Source organism: Peromyscus eremicus, chromosome 15, assembly GCF_949786415.1.
Source record: "Peromyscus eremicus chromosome 15, PerEre_H2_v1, whole genome shotgun sequence".
NCBI classification, from domain to species: Eukaryota; Metazoa; Chordata; class Mammalia; order Rodentia; family Cricetidae; genus Peromyscus; species Peromyscus eremicus.
Genome location: NC_081431.1, coordinates 1,646,968 through 1,667,520, shown reverse-complemented (window position 1 = coordinate 1,667,520; position 20,553 = coordinate 1,646,968). Strand labels below are relative to the sequence as shown.

Sequence of the window (20,553 nt, the reverse complement as noted above, 5' to 3'; positions counted from 1 at the left end):
AGCTTGTTATTATTATCATCATATTATTAATATGTAGTGGTACCCACAAGGCACAGCTAACCAGAGAAGGTGCCAAGAGCTTTGTTGTTTATGTTGTTATTTGAACTTGATTGTGTAAACCTGGTTGGTTTCCAGTCTCCTTTGGTAGCCATATGCCCCAAAGTCTCCACTTTAAATTCTGTTAACATATGGCTGACCAAAGCTCCATCTTTAGGATATAACAAGGGTCTAAATGTTGTCTACCAGGACCCAACAGCAAAACTTTCTTTAGGTGAAGTTAAATTCCTTGCTACATATCTAGTTCATCCATGATGTGGCCACTATCAGTATTTATTTCCCTGTCAGAGTGAATTGAGATTCATTACAGGGATTTACCATGTTCTGTTTATCCATTCATTAGTAAACCTTGGATTGTCTCCACTTTTCAGATATTGTGACCAGAGTCATCTCTCCAGATCCAAAGAGGATGGTTCCCCACCCAGGAGTCCCAACCCACCAAGATGCTCAAGTCCCTTAAATAAAATGATAGTAGCATATAACTATACATGTCCTCCCATGTACCTTAAACCATCTCTATATTATGTATATTGTATAGTATAATGTAGATGTCCTATTAGTAGCTGCCACTATTTACAAAAGAAGTCTGTACATATTCAATGCACACATAACCTTTGTTAGTACTGCAGGAATGAGACTCAAGGCTGATCACAGTCACATAACATAGCTAAGGAACATGAGGACCTGTATTGGGAGGTCATAGGGCAGGAAGCTAAGGCAAGGTGTGAATATGTATCAGTTTATTCATATGAGTTCCTTATTGTACCTGGTACATGGAAATTTCAAGTTTTGCATTATGGGCATTTTTCCTAAGTATTTTTGATCAGTGTTTTTTGCTTTTTTTTTTATATTGAACTTTTAGTTGTAGAGGGCTGACTTGCATTATTATGAGCATTCATGTATGAGTCTGTCTATAGTTTCAGTTCTCTTAGATATATTCTGAATCATGGTAACTGTTTAATTCAATAACTACTGGTCTGTTTTCTAAAATGCTCACATGATTTAATAGCACATTATTATTATTATCATTATTTTTTATAATTGTCCTTATAGAATGTTGGGGAATTTCACTGTAGTTTTATTTCCCTAAACATAAATGATATTGGGCAGTGTTTCATGTTTATTGTCTATTTATATATCTTTTTGTAGAGATGTCTGTTCAATCCATTGTCCGTTTTAAAGTTGAGCTATTTACCTTTGTTTTGAATTGTGAAAGTTCTTCATGTATTCTGACATAAGCTTCTTGTCAGACAATGTCAATATTTTCTCTCATTCTCTGGGCTGTTTTTCCACTTTCTTGATAGTATTCATCAAAACACACAATTTCAGAATTTCAATTTAATTGTTCTTGTATTATTTTTTCCTTTTGTTTTAGCATGATATTTAAGAAATCATTGGTTTATGCCTACATTGCTCTCCAGTGATTTTATCTTTGATACTGACTGAGGTTTTAATCCAGTTCAAATAAATTTTGGATGTAGTGTGAGGTAGGGGTCTGACTTCATGCTTGTGGATATGACTGCAGTTACTGTTTTGGGACCATTTGTTGAAAAGACTGTTTTCCTTTTGTTGAATTGTTTTTTGGCTTCCTTGTTAAATCAATTTGCCGTAAATTTAAGGCTATAGTCCTGAACTCTAAATTTCATTCCATTGATTCACACATTTTTTTGTTATATTAATGTCATACTGTCTTAATTTTTGTAGCTTCACTTTATTTTGTGAATTTGTTTGTAGTTATGAAATTAAGAAGTAAGAGAGGTTTTGTTTTTCTTTTACAAAATGATCTTGCCTATTCTGAATTTCTTGCAAATTTTATAACCCATATGTTAATTTTTGAAAAAAGGGGATAAATGGGAGGCTTGGGTAGAGACTACATTGAATCTGTAAATTAATTTGGATATACTGTCATGCTGACAATAGCAAGTCTCTAGTCCATGAATACAGACTGCTTTTCCATTTGTTTGTGTCTACCTTAATTACTTTCAATAATGTGTTTCTGTTTCTAATTTACAAATCTTTTATGTCTTTTGTTAATTTGTTCCTTAGTATCTTATTCTTTCAATGCTATTCTTAATGGGATTGTTTTCTTGATTTCATATTTGAATTGTTCACTATTCATGTGTAGATCTTACATTAATTACATTAATTATCCTCTATCTACCAGAAGAGGTAAAAAGGGAACAGGTTTATCCAAAGCCAGCACTGAAGGAGTTGAGAAGACACATCTCTGTCTCAGGGGATTCATGGCACAGGCATCTTTAATGGGAGAAGAAAGTGGAGTTCAGAAGGACAGTGTTGAGGAAGTCCATGGCTGACAGACAGAATGGCAGTCACGACCTGTGTCATCCCCAGGTGGCTCCTCTTTCCTCTTATGGAGTCTGAGGAAGTGGGAGAGAATTTCAATGGGACCCAGTTACAAAATTGCTGGAACTGTCTACAGATACTGTATGTATCCTTTAATATTTTCTATAAAAGATCATTTACTTCTTCCTTTTTGTGTGTAACTTTTATTACTTTTTCTTGTCTAATTGCTCTGGCTGTAAACTCTAGTATGGCATTGAATAAAAGTGGCAAGAGTGGGTTTCCTTACCTTATTCCTGGTATCAGGGGTAAAGTGTCCAGTCTTTTACCATGAAGTGTAATAATGGCCGTGTGTTTCACTAGGATGATCCTCACAAGGTTGAGAAAATTCTCTTCTAGTGTTTGCCAAGTGGTTTCATTTTCTCAATGTGAAAAGGTATTGAATTTTGTCTGATTATGTTTGTAGCTATTATGATAATCATGTGGTATATTTCTTGTATTCCATTAATACATTGTGTTAAATTGGCTTTCATATGGTGAGTTAACTTTATAACTGAGACAGATACACTCTGGTCATGGCACAAAATCACAGAGATACTCCTGAGAGGTCCTCAACCATTGGCTTCTGTTGCTGTTGGGACAAAAACCTTGAGACAGTGAAGGTGTCAAGTTTACGTGTGTGTGTGTGTGTGTGTGTGTGTGTGTGTGTGTGTGTGTGTGTGTAGGTACTCATCTGTGCACATGTGTGGGGACCAGGTATCACTTTCAGGTGTCTTCCTCTATTTCTTCCTATCTTATTTTTTGAGACAGGGTTTGTTGCTGGACCTGGAGCTTGATGCTCTCCCCAGGGATCCCCTGTCTGCTTCATCAGCCCTGGGATTACAGGTGCTTGATGCTACATCTGGGTTGATGTGTCTGCTGGGGACTTGAACACAGTCCTCATAATTGTGCAGCAAGCACCTTACTGATGAGCCATCTCCCCAGTCCCAGGCTGTTTTAGGTGTAACGTCACTACTCCACTCAAAGGGTCTGTTCAGCTTAAAATGCCTCATCTGAGCCATGTAAATGTGTAGATACAGTGACCTTGTCCCTTTGTCTCTGTACCCCAGGACTGAGCATTGTATGGTACATAGTAGGTATCCATCCTGTGCCTTAAAATGATCCAATTCATACACACACAGCAATTTCTGAAATAAATTCTGTCTGTTTGGATGTGTCTTCTCTAGCCCTGGGTTCTGGAAGATGGTGAGGTGAGACCCCAAAGAGGCAGCTGTGCCACACAAACACTGGGGCTTCACTGCACACAGGTGATGAAATTCTTCCTCGTGGTTGTTCAGATTGATTTGGAGTGAAAAACAGCAACTGAAGTCAGTGAGCAGCAGTTTTCTTTAAGGATACTTAATCTGGTGCCTCTCTGTATGTATCTGAAATGCTAGATCGAAAGCAATCATTATTATTCCATTATGTGGCTTTTAATGGATTTTCTCAGCTCTGCATTTGTAAGAGTGATGTCAACCCTGACTGTATTATTCCTCAATGACTCGTGCTGCCCACAGACCATGGCAAAGGTCTAATTAATATGTGTGGAATAAATAAATCAACTAGCAATAGAGATTTTTTTTTTTTGAGATTTTTACTCTATAGTCCAGGATAGCTTAGAACTTACCATGTAGCCCAAGCTAGGTTTGAACACTTGGCAATCCACCTACTTCCATCTCCTGAGTGGTGAGATTATAGGAATGTGCCATTGCACCTGGCTTTAGAGATAGAGACTGAATAAAAGACAAATAATTTAAAAGGGAATTGTGAAGCAGGTATTTCTCTAAGGATCTGAATAATCTAACATATTATGTCTTGAGTCAATCCTGTCTCCTCTTTAATTTATTTATCAGAATTATCTGGAAATTTTCCCACCCTCTCTTTTGCTCATTCCAAGTTCCATCCTTGCACTATAGAACCTTTGTCTTAGAGAAGATAATATAGATCAGGTAGGGCTACCAAAATAGCTGTTGTTAAAGTGCTTGCCACATAAGCATGAGGAGCTGAGTTTGGATTCCCAGTACACATGTAAAAAGGCGGGCAAGGGAGTCCCTGACCAGCCGGTCTAGCCAAATTAGTGAGCTCCAGGTACAGTGAGAGATCCTGTCTTAAAATATAAGGTAGAGAGAGTTGAACTTTGGCCTTCATACACACACACACACACACACACACACACACACACACACACACACGAGAGAGAAGAGAGAGAGAGAGAGAGAGAGAGAGAGAGAGAGCACACATGCACCCCCACTCACAGCATGTGCATATACGCATGTACAGACACATGCATGAACACTCTCAGACAAACCCCTTCCCAAGACAGATCGAGAGTTAAGGCCCTGGTATCAGGTTCAGGGTGGTTTGTGCTGTCAAGGTTCATGCGTCACAAGCTTGGCCCCACTGTAACAGTGCTGAAAGGTGGTAGGAACTTTTAAGAGGCAGCATCTAGTTGCTAGGTAAATTGGATTATGTCTTCCCTTGTGAAGAGATGAATGCTGGTCTTATGGGAAGCTTGAGTCTCATAGGAGTAGAAGGTGAGCTGGTCCTACCTCATGTTCCTGCGTCTTCTCTCACAATACAGCTTCTCTTGCTCTTGCTTGTACTCTCCTCTCATTGCAGCCTCTGTCTTTCTCACATTCCTGCCTCATCTCATGATGCCTATGCTTAGAGCCTCTCACCTTCAGAACTGTGAGTTGAACAAACTTCTTTTTTGTGAAGCACCCAGCTTCAGGTCTTCTATTATAGCAACATAAACAAAAATAATCAGAACAGAATCTCAGTCTCCATTCTAGACTTCTTTACTACTACTAAAATCTACACACATGCATCTGATACACACACAAGAAGATGAACTCTTGTTATAAGAATTTATCTTAATTAGGAAAATGGACATTGAATAGACATTTCATGGAGGAAAAGAAAAGGTAAGAGACAGCAGAAGAGATAAGATGCTTATGGGCACCTGAAAGGACAGTTATAATGACTGAGTGTATTTGGAAGAATTCCATAAAGACGCCTATAGCAGGGATGGGGGATGACAGACCAGCAGATAGATGAGAGAGGACCGATCATGTCTATTGGACCATGTAAATATGAGGCTCCAGAGCCTTCAATTTGAAGTCTGTGGAGCTTGTGTGAAGTCTGGAGAACCTCAGCTCAAGGGCAAAGCCTAAGACATTGGGAGAAGGTGCTGCTGGGCAGGCCTTGAGGTTGTAATGTCCAGATGCAAGAGAAGAGTGTCTCAGCTCCAGAAGGAAGTTGGAACTCCCCTCATTCTCTTCAGGCCATTGGCAGCTGAAGGTGCTGTCTACATTGGATGTGAATAGATATTTCTTACTCAGTCTACTGATGATCACAGATTTCTTCCAGAAATGCCCTGGGACACACCAGAAATAATACTCCCCAGGTATCTGGGTACTCTTTAACCGATGAAGTTGAGATCTAAATTAACTATCACACTGGGGTTGCTAGAGTAAGAATGGACTGTGCAGAGGGAGGAGAAAGCAGAAGGCATGCTTACCTACAGCCCAGAGTTAACAGTCCTTTAGCACTGAGAAAGGCAATTTTGCTTATCTAGCCTGGGCTTGATATTTCTTCCATGAGAAACACTCCGGGGACTTTTGTTATAGGACAGTGTCAGGAATGGGGTAAGACAAGCTTTCCTGTCCAATTCCTTTGCAGAGAGAAGGATTGACAAAAAACAATGGGAACATCTTTCTGGCACAGGTGGACAGTGTGCCTTGCTTCAGGTGACTCCATTGAACCTAGTGCATTGGAGACAGCTCCAAGAACCACTTCAGCAATGTGTTAGAGAGTGAAGCTGTTGGCTGAGAAGGGGGAGTGGCATATGGACTGACTGGGTAAGCAGCTCTCAAGGGAAACATCAGGCAGTGTGCTGATGATATCATGGACAAAACACAAAGGGCAGTTGGGCTGGCTGGGGTAACATGAGACAAATGGAAATTGATGGAGGATTCACAAGATGGTGTCACACCAGGAAATTTGCAGGAGACCAGCATGCTCACATTCTTTCTTTTTTTCTCTCATTTTTCTTCCCTACACATTAAGCATCCTTCATCTTTGTTGTGCACATTTCTAGTGTAAGGAATCCAAAAAGACAACTTGAAAATTGCCTGAAGAAAGACCACATTGTGTGCAAGTCAAAGCAGTCAACAGATTAGAACAGGAAGGCATCACCCAGCTTCCTCCCAAGTTACTGTGCCTGGAATGTGCAGACACTACCTGGAGAGGGCTTAATATTCCTCCCAAATAAATTAAAAAAAACAAAACAAAACAAAACATTAAGCCCAAGGAAGACCCCTAAAACCTAAAACCACTAAACAACTCATCTACCCACTAGTAGTGAGGGGTCTGTGGGGGAAAGGTCTTGTCTCTTTCCTCATTTGAAGTGTATGTACTGAGAGAAGTGCAGTAAAATAGCAGAAGAGATTTCAGTACCTTTTACCTAGATAAGGAATCGTGAAGATGATAATGTGTTTAAATGGCTTTTCTTTCCTCTTCTTCAACAGATTCAAGCTGACAGTGAGTAATATCTTAAGCATGGCTCTTTTGTACCCCTCCCCTACTTCTGTCTTATTTGGTTTGGCTGTTCTAACAAAGCAGGACCCTGGGTGCCTTAAGCATACCAGGCAGACATTTCTAAGGGTTCTGGAGGCAGAAGTCCAAGACCAGGGTGGCTAGGTTAGTTGCTTTTAGGCCCCTCTGCTGAGTGGCACTGTTTATCTCTCCTGGCAGAAGAAGGGTGTATGACCTATGGGTGGCTCTTTCCTGAGGGTGCTAATCCTATTCAAGAGGGCTGAACCCTTGTGATCTAATCCTCTGTGCCATTTTATTAGGGGTTGTTGTTTCAACATCAGGATCTGGAGGAGACACAGGCCTTCAATCTACTGTAGTAGTCCCACCACAGATTGTTTGAGGCATTTGGGGACCACTCTTAGATCCCATCACTACCAATGAGAAGTGGCAGTTCCTGGATTATTGAAATTTCAAGGCATTAACTTCTGCTTTGAACATTTATTTTAGAACCTTTACCTAACTGGCTCTGGGTACCAATGCTTCCCAGTCACTGTGGCTTGTCTATGACTTAGGCCATCCTAGGTGCAGGAGAAAACTGGATTAGACCTCTGGCCACTGGTGAGCTACTTTCACTCATTTCCTGCCCCTTCTGTTTGATTTTAGGGTCTTGTGTTTCCACAGAGGCATGTCCTTCTAGGATGGGAGGACACAAGAAGGTGGAGGGCTGTTTCTCTCCAGTACCTACTGTGTGCACAGGGCTTCCCTCTGGTGCAGCGAGTGAACCTGAGATCTCCCAGCAGGAGTAAGAGGCTGAAGAACAAACACATCCAGCCACAGATGCATTAATTTAATTTCACGGCCTGGCATCAGCTGCTCCTCTGCACTTAAAAGGGACATTTGCACCCATCTGTCATCTCTTCCTTTCATTTCAGAATCTCTTTGCTCTTCTTTCTCTCCTTTCACTCCTCCCCCACCACAACTTGATGAAATAATGGGACACATTTAAAACCCAAGCCTGCAATTCAAATTCTGAAGCAATGTGATTTTGTTCCACTCCAAGTCAACTGAAGGGTATCTTGGGAGTAGAAATCAAGGGGCCAAACAAAAGCCAGCCAGAGAGGGAAGATTTGAATGCAAATGAACCTCTTCAACCTATTTGAAACAACCTGCTGTGAACTGGGCCCATTATCACCTTGTTAGGTTGTCAGCTGGAGTGGCCTGGTGGGGCTGTAATGGGGAGAAAGTGGCTGGGACCCTTTCCGAAACCTCAGCTCCTAGGTACTTATTCTTCCCTACCCACTTCTAGGACCCACGGGACCAGGGTAAGAGTCGTTCAAAAGAAAAGGAAAGTGGGAGAAACAACTTAATTAAACTTCTTAAATTAGGGGGAGAAGAGAGCTCCCAGCACACCCTTCTGACTAAAGTAGCACAGACATTAAATTATGCAGGGTCTGGCAATAGATTTGGGGGGCACACTCATGTGTTTGCATCTCCTGCTTCAGAATATAGTCTTGAAATTAGTGAAAGTATAAAGCATATGGGGGACCACATGAGAGAACCTCAACCCTCAGGAAACAAACTTTAATCATAAAAGGTATGACTGGCACAGGGATTCACTTGCAAATGCCTTTAAAAATGCCCTATTTGGGGGCTGGCAGACAGCTCAGTGGGTAAAGCACTTGCTGCACATGTGTAAGGATTTTAGTTGGGATCCTCAGAACCCACAGAAGGCCAGCACCTGTAACCCCAATCCTCTAGTGGCAGGAGGGGAGAAGGAGACAGAAGCCCCAGAAGCTCCTGGTCAGCTGGTCTGGGTTACCCAGCAGTGAACTGTAAAAGACTCAACTGCAAAAAAGATGGAAGGGGAGGCTAGAGCGCTGAGAGTTGTCCTCTGACCTTTATAAAAGGTCTGTGACATGCCTATGCCTGAAAACACGTATACATATGCGCGCACACCCCCATATGTATACATGCATGCTTGCACACATGCACACATAAAGGTTTAAACGAAAGGAAGAAAAAGAATGCATTATTTGAGAATTTGGACAAGGAGAAGCTTCTAGAATATGCTTGATTTCTTTTCTCTATAGTGCTTTGTTGAGAGCTGAGTTAGTGACGTTCACCCAAAATACCTGACATGCAGGTCGCAGAGAGGTGGTGCTGGTGACAATATTTGTTCTTAGATAGTAATGATTTCACAAAGCCTATCCTTAGGCAGTATTTGTTTTCTGTCCTAAACATGAGACAAATATTATGTAGTTTTCTGTAAGCACATGGAGGAGTCTTACTGACTCTTTAATTAGAGATGCCAGGAAGATGGCATGGGAGTAAAGGGCTGTCACAAGAGTGGGGCAGGAACATTCGCAGGATCAGGGTTAACGAGGTTGGACTAACTTAGGGTCACTGACCTTACTGACTTAGAGTCTGCATCGATAAATAATACAGCAAGCAAACAGAAAACAATAGTAACTGTGTGAGTTAGTGCAGAGGCTGGGAAAGACAGCTACCAGCTCATCCATGCTTTCCATGAGGCACCCTGCCAATTCCCAGCCATGCTCCTTTGAAAGCATTTGAGAATTATCTCGTCACCTTACCCACACAGGTTTAAGTGGTTTTGTTCCTGGTAGGATGATAGATTCATGATCTGTTAAGGTTGCTGGAGTGTTTCTGAGCTCTAGGTCTGCTTAAATGGCAAGAAGAGGTAAATAACCCAAGGGTATTTGATGTGGCTCTTATTTTGGACTGGAAGTGGGGACTGAGATTTACAAAACAGGAACAATTGCTTTATCTTTCTGTCAGGATGAAAAATCTGTAATAAACAACCACGTTTTACTTAATTTTATAAAAGTGCAATGTGAGTACACAATTTTGTTCATGTTGAAATGTTGTAATGAAAGTGCTAACCACGATGGTCTCTGCATTCACTTCCCAAGGAGCTTTTCCCCACTTCTTTTTGTTGGCAGGACCCCCAGTGCTAACTCCATACCTACCTTTCTTAAGGAATATGGAAATTTCCCAGGGAGGGCAGTGTTCCCATGCTAGCAAAGGAACTTGCAAGGTTAATGAACACCCACAATGACTGAGGAGAGCAGGCATTCTGCACTCATGATGAGGACTCTACATTCTCTCCTCAGAGGTGATGATGGTGAGGAAGGTGCCTGATGATCCAGGGGCAGCTGAGGGCTGCAGCTTCTCCTGCCTCAAATGCTTATTAAAATTCATTTCCATTCAAATAGCCAAACTCCAACTCTCATCATCAAACAAGCACACTCTGTACATATTTAACAGGCAGGAGACCTGTGCCGAGTTCATGTCTTTTTGAAGTGAAGGCCTGTTCTCTAATGAGCGTCCACACTTATCTCTGTATGGAAATTTCTTTCCCCCATCTTCATCCCCCCTCCATTCACTACTGCCCCAGTTCTGGGATCTTTGATGAGCAGCCTGGATGCTTGTTATAATGATAATTCATATGGAGCAGAATGCAGTCGTCTCCTCTAGTCTAGCTCATTATAAAGGTGAAGCCCCCAGGAGGGCAGGCTGAGAATGAACAGGTTTACAGTGTGTTTTATTGTTTGCTTGTTTGGTTGTTTTTTTCTTCCTCTAAGTGAGGCAGAAGCAGGATGTAACTGGCTTTCTTGCTTCTCTAGGCTTTGGGTGTCTTTCCCTCTGAAATCAACCACTATTCTCAGACCTGGTGACTGTCCTTTGGGACCCTGTGACCCAGACCAAGCAACTCTTGCACAGTTAGGAGGGAGGCCCTACTGCTGTCACAGAGGAGCCCAGCGATAAAATTCAAGTGAGATGTAATTACATGAACTGATACTTTAGAATTGTTACAGTAGCATTGAAGACCCATTACAAGAAAGCTGTTGTCTTCTTGTCAAAAGAATGGCATGTACCTCTGGGTGGAGACCTGCCATTCTGTTCTCCCTTAAAAATTAATACAGTTGAATTAGCCAGTCACCTAGCCAGGGAGCCACCCCTCAGGGGGTAGGTTTTCTTTAAGCCATGTGAAGAGATGGAAAGAATAATTATTCCTTTCCTGAGGTGATATGGTTTTGCTGGCCAGACTCCTCCCCATCTAGTGCAGTCCCTGTGCGGCACCATGAAGGTTTTCTAGATCTGTTCACTTTTCTGAGTACTGACTCAGAGAAATATAGATTTTCTTTTTTTCCCTCCTGTCTTTTTTTATCTTTTTAAAATGCTGACCTAAGTATGATTTATATTATACTTTGGGCTTTATCACTCCTTCGTTGAAATTCTCCTCTCTACCATGTGGCTTTTTGTCAAAAATACGACTGACCTCCATACCTGACTGGAACAACATAGCTCTCTTTCTTCTTCACAAGCTCCTACTTTTGAATTTACAATGAACTTCTCCTTAAAATTTACCTTCTGTGGTTCTGTTAATTTTCAACAAAAGCCACTGGTTTGGGGTAGATGTTGCAGAATATTTGTTTAACTATCCAAAGATGTGTTGCATTTGTTTAACTATGTAAAGATGTGTTGCATTTGTGTTGCAGAATGTTTGTTTGATTATGTAAAGATGTGTTGCTGTTTTTACCCTGCCTGCCTACAGCACCTGATTGGTCTAATAAAAAGCTGAACAGCCAATAGCAATGAAGGAAGTAGCTGAACAGGCAATAGCAAGGACGGAGGTATAGGCCGAACTTCCGGGCAGGGAGAATAAGTAGGAGCAGGAATTTAGTCTCGGGGAGAAGGAGACAGCAAAGAGACACCATGACCAAGCCAGCCAGACACAGAGGAATCAGGAAAGTAGAACATACAGAATGAAAGAAAGGTAAAAAATCTCCGAGGCAAAACATAGATGAATAGAAACAGGTTAAATTTAAGTTAAAAGAGCTAGTGGGACAAGCCTAAGTTAAGGCTGAGCATTCATAATTAGTTTTTGTGTCTTTATTCAGGAGCTGATTGGTGGCCCAAAGAAAATGCCAACTACAGGTAGCTTTGGTGGCATTTTAGTCATCAGGGACTCTAGTCTCTCAAGGCAAGAAAGACTCCATCATTCTTAAAGACACCCCAGTATTCCTGTATCAGAGGTATTGACCCCAGTTGTGGTATGCTGTGTAGAGGTTGGCCTGGCAAAGTTTACTTTAAGATTATGAAACATAAGAGACATAATTTTCTCAGGAGCTTTGGAAATCTCAGAGATGGTGACCAAAAGCAATACCACAAAGCCCCCAGCTCATCAGAGAGGGTCTTGTTAAACTTATGGCTAGGGTCTATCTTCTAGTATTGATTCACTTAGTAAATGGTGAGAATCTAACTAAAAACTAATTGGAGTAGATTACAAATGCTTTTTCTTTCTTTCTTTCTTTCTTTCTTTCTTTCTTTCTTTCTTTCTTTCTTTCTTTCTTTCATTTCTCTCAATTGCCTTTAGCTAAAAAAAGAAAGAAAAAAGCAAAAGCTTTCATATCTAAAATAATCTACCCAGTCTTATAAGCTAAAGAATCTTTTTCTTTTTTTCATTTGTGAAAAGTCCCGATGGGGGAGAGTGGTAAAGGAAATTGGTTTTACAAAACATATGCTGAACAAAATATAAAATAAGTGAGATTTTGGGTTAAGCAAAGAAAATATTTCTTGCTCAGGGTCTGAATCTCTTGTTTTCTTTCTTCTGCTGAAACATATTGTCTTCTAATTTTAGAAACATGATTATTTGTAGGAAGTTCGTTTTAATGAAACTGTGCCTGTATTTTTTTTCCACAAAAAATTGGGTAAATTCAAGAAGCTTTCTAATTCCCTCTGACCAGAGAAGGAAGCAGCCCACAGCATCCAGCAGTGGTTGCCAGAGCTCATTTTTATGCCCAGGAGCCCCAAGAACTAGCTGGCCCAGCATAACTTAGACACCAAGTGACCTGACAATACCCACTTCTGTATTATTGCTCTGGCCATGTTGTTTTTCACTTAGGGAATGCCGCTCACTGCTTGTTGACCAATAAGAATAAAGTCATAGGGGTGTAGAATTATTAGTGTAGCTCTTTCATTCTCATCAATATCTAGGTTGGCAAACATCCCCCTTCTTATCTGTAACAGAAACCAACCAAGACCCTGTGAAGGATTCCGGGAGAGGCGATAGGGATGAAACCATTTATTAGATTTATGAGAGCTGAAGGAAGGCAGTGTGACTATCCATCTTCTGTGCTTTATTGAGGAAAGTCCCAGTGACTCAGCCTATCAGGACGTATCTCTGAAGCAGAACTGAAGCTTTAAAGTAAGCAGAGAATGAGTGAATGCACCTTAGGAGAAGAGGGATGAAGGCAGGAGTCGGAAGTGTATAAGATATCCAGATACACTGAGCACCAATCCATGACCTTGTGCATACGCTTTCATTTCAGAAGGCTGTAGATGGGTAGATCTCTCTCCACTGGAAGCCACAGCTCCATACATTGGGGAATGGCAGCAAAATGATGACTTGGGTCATGTAGGGTGCATGTATATGAATAAGTAAATGGAACCACAAATTATGCACAGAGGAAATAAAAGCTGTTTAATTGAGCAGTGGTACCAGGCAGCTTGCTCTGCACCCTTGCTGTGTAAGGAGAGTGCTGCAGCAAGTCCAGCTGTCTGGAAGAAAACCCATTCCGTGCCAAGTGTCCAGAGCACCTAAGTTTAAGGCATAAACCAATCTGAAGACACTTGCATTAGTTAGAAATGTGACCACATGACTCTTGAATGCCCAGCAAGGGTTTCGTTTTCATAGATTAGACACTGGCTTCTGGTTTCTTTTTGGCCCAAATTCTGCCAGTCAGAACTGCTCTCAAGCCACACTTTTCAGTTTACAAGCTATGTGATCTGGGCAGATTTAATTTGTCTTCTTTGTGGCTCAGTTTGCCAGTAAAATGGGGATAATAATAGCTCTTAGTACATAAATAAAACTTTATAATGGCTAAAGTGACAAGATTGATGCTCAATAATAAATGCTGGATGTTAATATTACTTAGAAAAGCAGGTAAAAAACAGCCTGGGCCATTCTAGAAGTGAGCTATCTTAAGGCAGGAAGAGGGCTGCGGACCAGGAGGCTTTTCTTTGACAGTTATAGATAATTAAGGCTAAGTTTTTAATTTCCTTGAAAAAATATTCTAATAGTTAAAAATATTGCAGAGTCTGCAATCAGTGCCTTCCTGTAGACTGTAGTCATGGAATGGAAATAAATAAACCTTCCTAACTTCCTTTGCTCAGGGCAGAAATGTTCATTAATTTAACAAATGTGCATTGACTATCTGGCAATGCCTAGTTAAGCAGGAGATGCAGCAGGTGCTTAGCTTTACATGGTGGAGCCAGGACATGTGAATGAATGTCTTCCTAGGCCTTTATGACAAGAATGACTGACTTCTGAATGACTGACTTCTCTTCAGGTCCCAATGGTCACTTATTTGCCCCTCCTCCCTGGCCCCTATCCAACAACCATGGTGATCCATTTCCCCAAACAGAAGATGACCAGGGTCCACATTTTATTTGCAGATATCAGGAGACAAAATCTTAAGGCAGGAAGTATACACATCATTGTTTTCCAACTGTCCTTTGTATCCATTAAGCTTTCCAATTTTACATCAAAACACTAATTTTCTCCAAATATCCATATCTGCACCAACAGCTTTCTCTCTATCAATGTAAATTTCCTGAGGATTTTATTTTGTTTATTTACTTAGTGATTTTGTGCTAAGTTCTTCCACATCCCAGAGTCTATACTTTATCTCCCTGCCAGACTGCTTTGCACATTTTAGCTCCTGCCCCTTTATTTCCACTTTCAGTGTTTAGCATGACTTTTCTGGGAAACCTCTCCACAATATTCAAGATGGTTTATGTAAAGGAAATGAATCCAGTTATAAAGAAGAGCAGAGGATGCTGGTCAGAGCTCTTCACTCTCTTTAAGGGAACAAGGTAGAAATAAAATGTTGATGGTTTTTATGTCATTCTGATCCTAAAACACAAAATTACTGATTTAAAGACAATGCAATTATTAGATGGGGTGACACCATGTTTTTTTCTTTTCTTTTCTTTTTTTTTTTTTAAGTATTTGTTTATCAGACAAACACATTTGTCTTTGGTTTACTTGACAGCTTCAAGTGCTATGGGCAATATCAATTTTCAGTGAGTTTTGAAATCCCAACAATGAGAACAAGCCAGATGCCTGCCTCAAATGAAGTTGAATACATGTGATTGTCATATAGAACTTGGCATTCTGTGTTGCCTTATGAAGACTTCTCCCAGGCGAGGGGGCTGTCCATGGTCCTGAAACTCACACCTTGCTCTCAGGAAAATTCTGACTTAATACAGCTTCCCAGGGACAGTATGCTTCTCTTATAACTACCTCCCACAGTGTGATTTACTAACATCCTCTTTTTAATTGTTGTTTTCTCTCTTGATTGATTATGGTTCATTGCAAGAAAATAGCAGTGGTTCTAGGGGGAAGGAACTTGCCCTTACTAAAGGCAGAGTATTGAATTGTAGCTACAATTTGGCATTTCCTGTTTCAAAATCGTACTTCAAAAATTTTATAACTTCACCACAAAAATTATACCGTTGGATAACACTTTGAAAAGAAACAATGTTCTAACTAATTAGGGGGAAATCCCATAACCTGCAAGGTATGCTCACAGGAAATAAAATAATGCCGAGTGCTTGGTTTCTCTCTAGTCAGTACTCACTGTGTGGGATTGTGGTTGAAAACTGATCACTAAGTACCAGATTAAAGACTTCAAATCCCAGCACTGCTCAGCACTAGCCCGTGAAGTTCAGAAGAGAGCATTGGCAATGCTGCCAAGAAATGGTGAAGGTGTTGGAGCTCACGAGCCAGCTGCTACACACCTGTTGTAGTTTTTGAACCAATATCAGTAAGAGAAAGAGGGCTTTGAGCTGGCAAGAACACCTAGAACCTGATACTTCTGAAAGCATCAGGGAAGATGACAATGCTTGGATTGCACCCAGACACTCGAGCTTTCAGAGAACAGGCACCAAGGTTTCTTTACATAATGGGATTTAACACACATACAAAGGAAAGGTCAAAACTTAAGATTTCTAGTTTTGTGCTATAAAGTGATCCATATATTTCTAGCTATACAGAAAAAATAATGAAATGACATATGAATTTATTTTTTCTGGTGTGGCAAAAAAAATACCTAGAATTTTAATATGAAGAATATTTGAAACTCCTAATATGTATAAAAATAAAAATGTTTGTTCTAAAAGATAAATGACTGGCATTTGGCTGCACTGTGAATTCCTTATAGCCATGACTACTCAGATAAAAGAATATAGAAGTGGCATTCGCCTGAGAGTGCTTCTCTGTTCTGAGTTAATCTATTAAATGATGTGTCCTGGGTGGTGGAGTGGACAGCAGGCCCTCTCCTGCAAAGGTGTTGCCATTGTTGATGATGTCAATTTCTTTATTTACTGTTGTCATTACAACAGACAGGGTGCTTATCAGTTGATTATAACTACCAGAGTTACCAGGCAATGCTCTTCCTTCTTCTTCCTCTTCATCTCAGCCCATTACCTCACACCTGCTCCGCAGTGCATGTCTTGTATCTTAATAAGATAAAAGTTAAATGTGAGAAGGCAAAAGGCTGCTGTTTATGCTCCAGGAGTGACACAATAGTCTTGATCTCTGTTTTGTGAACTTTCTATGTGATCCAGGCTTCTGCAACATCCTCTATGTCCCTGCTCCTTGGTGGTTGATTGCAAGCCATCTTCTTTGTTTGTTAGTTTGTTGACCTGGATATTTTCAGGTCATAATTTTATAACTATCTCTGTGCATGTCTGTTCTAGGTAAATGTCTCCCTACAAGTCCAAATATGTACAGTGGCCTTGTAATTTTCCTCTTTGTCTGGTCCTCTAGCATCAAACTACTTCATGTTGAATTGTTTTATCTCACTTATGCTTTTGTAAACATCTGTATATAAAAGTGGCTGAACGCATTCACATGTTTGACACTATTTTTAAGAAGATTTTATTGTTATTTTCAATTAAGTGTATGTATGTGTGTGGGCATGTGTGAGTGTAGTACCTATGGAGGCCAGAAGAGGGCGTCATCTCCCCTAGAGCTGGAGTTACATATGGTTGTGAGCTACCCTATATGGGTGCTGGGAACTAAATATTTTCCTCTGAAAGAGCATTATGTGCTCTAACCACTGAGCCATCTTTCCAGCTCCAAGTAATGTATTTTATTCCATATTAATATTATAGTTACTTCAACCATAGCCAGACAGATGACCAAAATTTTGTACATTTGCACCACAATTCAATGGAACTGATGGAAGTATCCATAACTCAAGTGACACACACTAGTAGTTTTACCTAGATAAAAGTTTACACATCAGGTACTTTCTGCATTAAGCCATCTTTTTCCCAGTAAACATATATTCAGCATTATTCATGGCTTAGATGTGCTGGCTTCATATTCAATAGTCATAAATCAGAAAGTTCACATTCCTATGCCGTATGAAGTTCGCATTTTGACTTGACAAATATTTGTTTTGTAGGTATTTTATCTGTCTGGAGATCAGGATGCCATGGAAGTAAGGTAGAGGAGGGAAGACATGTTCCCAGCCAATAATGAGAAAGATGGTGGTGTGGCACCCCAAGCTAGCATACTAGCCAGGAATCCGCTGACTCCTCACATGCTTCAGGGAAGTCCTGTGGATAAGTGCTTGGTGGCCACATACCCACATGACCCAGAAACCTTGCAAACTTTGCCAATTTCAATATTTCAGAATTTCACTGTGTTGCTCAGTTGTTTTAAACAGTCAACTGTTGAGTCTTTGGCTACCCCTTCGTGTGGAGTAAGAAGATAATTGCTCTGATCCCAGGGTGAACCATCTGCTGGTACAAATTGCTCTGCTCTCTGCTTCATTGAAACACTTGTGTTCATTATATTATGTTGAAATGTTCACGAGATGTGGTTTATACTGAGCTGTGTTTCTGGAAAATTTGATTCTACAAATGGGCAGAAGACTCTTAATTGCAAAAGCTCTTCTCTCTCTCTCTCTCTCTCTCTCTCTCTCTCTCTCTCTCTCTCTCTCTCAATTTCTGAGCTGCTTTTCTGGTTAATATGGGTCCCTGGAGAGTCAGCATCTTTGCCATAGTGGCTGATTATTGGTGCCTGATCAGATGAGGCGGTGGCCGTCTGGATTTATAGCTCTCAAAGTGCTCTGAACTGTCTTTCAGAAAACAGACATTTCTGAGTTCTCATATCTGAAAAATGCCTGTCTCACTTTTTGATATAGTTCTTGTGCTAATGCTGCTCTCAGAGGGCCCAGTTAGAGCTCTGTCTACCCAGCCTCACACTTGTGTGGCCGCACAATAGGGGCACAGGAAGAGATGATAAATGCCCATTCTTATGTTTTTCAATGTTGGTGTGCATATCTGTTACTTTTCTTGTTGCTGTGATCAAATACCTGACAGGAAGCAACTTCAGGCAGTGCCATAGTCTGTTTTTCTGTAGCTGTGACAAACACCATGACCAAAAACAACTTGGGGAGGAAAGGTCTTATTTCTGTTTACACTTGCAGGTCAATATCCATCACTGAACTAAGTCAGGATAGGTGTTCAAATCAGGAGCAGAGGCAGGAACCATAGATAAAGACTGCTTACTGGCTTGATCTCCCTCATGCTCAACAAGCTTTCTTTAAAAAATGTTTTTAATATTTATTTTATGTATATGGTGTTTTGTAACTCTGTGTGTATTTCTGTGTACTCGTGCATGCCTGGTGCCTATGGAGACCAAAAGAAGGTATCAGATCCCCTGTGACTGGAGTGGGTGCCAACAGTTGAATACAGATCTTCTGGGAGAGGATCCAGTGTTCTTAAGGACTGAGCTATTTCTTCGTCTCCCATCAACTGTTTTTCTTATGCAGCCTAGGGATGGTATCACTCACAGTGGGCTGGGCCATGCCATATTGTTAATCATCAACCCATACAATTTCTCACCGACAGACATGACCACAGGACCACAGGACCTCAGATGGGGGCAACTCTTTAGCTGAGGTTCTCTCTTCCCAGATAACTCCAGGTAATGTCAAGCTGAGAATAATAGCTAACCAGCATGGAGAGGTAGGGGTTGTTTTGACTTAGGGTTTAAAGGGACATAGTCCATCATGGTAGAGAAGGTCTGGTGGCAGAAGCATGAAGTAGCTGGTCATATTGTGTCTACAGTCAGGAAACAGAGAATAGGTAGGAAGTGGCACCAGGCTATAATAACTCAAGGTCCAGTCCTAGTGACCTGCTTCCTCCATCAAGACCCATATCCTAAAGATTCTCCTTCTAACACAGGGCTGCTAGCTGGAGACTAAGTATTCAAGCACATGAGTTTATGGGGGACATTTCACACTCAGACCACAGTGGGTTAGGATGGATCTCTCAGTGGACCTACATTAACATTTATAGATGGAGTTTCTAGTTTTCTGTGCTGGCTTGGTAGAAATATTAGAAGCAAGAGTGAGGGCAGACAAGAGATGATTCAAGGACATTAACAATTTCTTCCTGCCTGGATTTTTTTTTAGTATATTGTAAATACATCTAACATTAATATATTTATCCTTGAATTATAATTTTTGTGTGTTTATGTGTGTGCATGTGGGAGGCATACATACATACATGTGTATGAATAGGCATATAAGTATGTGTAGTGCGCGCGCACACACACACACACACACACACACACACACACACACACACACACACATTTGCCTGCATATGTTTGTGCCAGAGAATAATCTTGGATGTCATTCCTCAGGAATCATCCACCTTGCTTTTTTTTTTTTTTTTTTTTTTTGGAGACATGACTTATTTGTATAGGCCTGACTCTCCTGGAACTCTCTTTGTAGACCAGATTGGCCTTGAACTCAGAGATCTACCTGCCTTTGTCTTCTGAGTGCTGGGATTAAAGACATGCATCCACTTTGCTTTTTGAAACAGGTTCTCTTACTGGCTTGGAACTTGTTGATCCAACTAGTCTTAGTCTATCTGGCTAGTGAGCCTTAGAGACCCACCCATCTCTATCCCCCAGGCACTGGGATTACAAGCATATACTATATTTGTATTTTCACATTGTTTCTGGGGATTGAATTTAGGGCCTCATACATACATGACAAGCACTTTACTGACTGAATTATCTCCCAGTCTTTGAACTACAATTTTAAAAGCTATAAGACAAAGATTCAGACAGGATGGCAGATCCACTAGATTGAATGTTCCAGTTACTTTCTGAGATCTGTTGACACTGTGTGGTTATCAGCAAACCCGGACCCACCACTCTGGGGCATTCCTACCTCTGCTTGATATCTGTGATCCAGGAGACTGGGATACAGCAACTGTTTCTTTGGGCAGAATGATGTTTACCAATGATGATGTAGATATTGGGGACAAGGCTGAGAATGAGTCGCCTTGGATCCAAATAAGAGGACATGGCCAATAGGTGACTTTTACATTCTGTAGTAGGCCTAGACTAGATATGGAGGCAGTTAGGCTCCTGTGAGGTAAAGATAGTTTTAAATTCCCTCCTTTATCTTCTGAATGGCTTCAGACAGCTAGGATCAAGAGCTGAGCTATTTACTTGAAATATCTCTTCTCCATCTTTCTCTTCTCTACCCTTCATCAGTT

At 40.8% G+C, this 20,553-nt stretch overlaps 1 long non-coding RNA gene across 7 annotated transcripts in view; it reads left to right on the top strand.

Annotated features, from left to right (window-relative positions):
* LOC131925793 (uncharacterized) overlaps positions 1-20,553 on the top strand; it is a 232,711-nt gene that overhangs the window by 25,913 nt on the left and 186,245 nt on the right. For 2 of the 7 annotated variants that reach the window (XR_009383343.1, XR_009383342.1), the window contains exon 3: positions 6,079-6,257. The exons of the other annotated variants lie outside the window; for them this stretch is intronic. This is a non-coding gene — a long non-coding RNA (uncharacterized LOC131925793). The remainder of the gene's footprint in view (positions 1-6,078; positions 6,258-20,553) is intronic. 7 annotated transcript variants of the gene reach the window in all.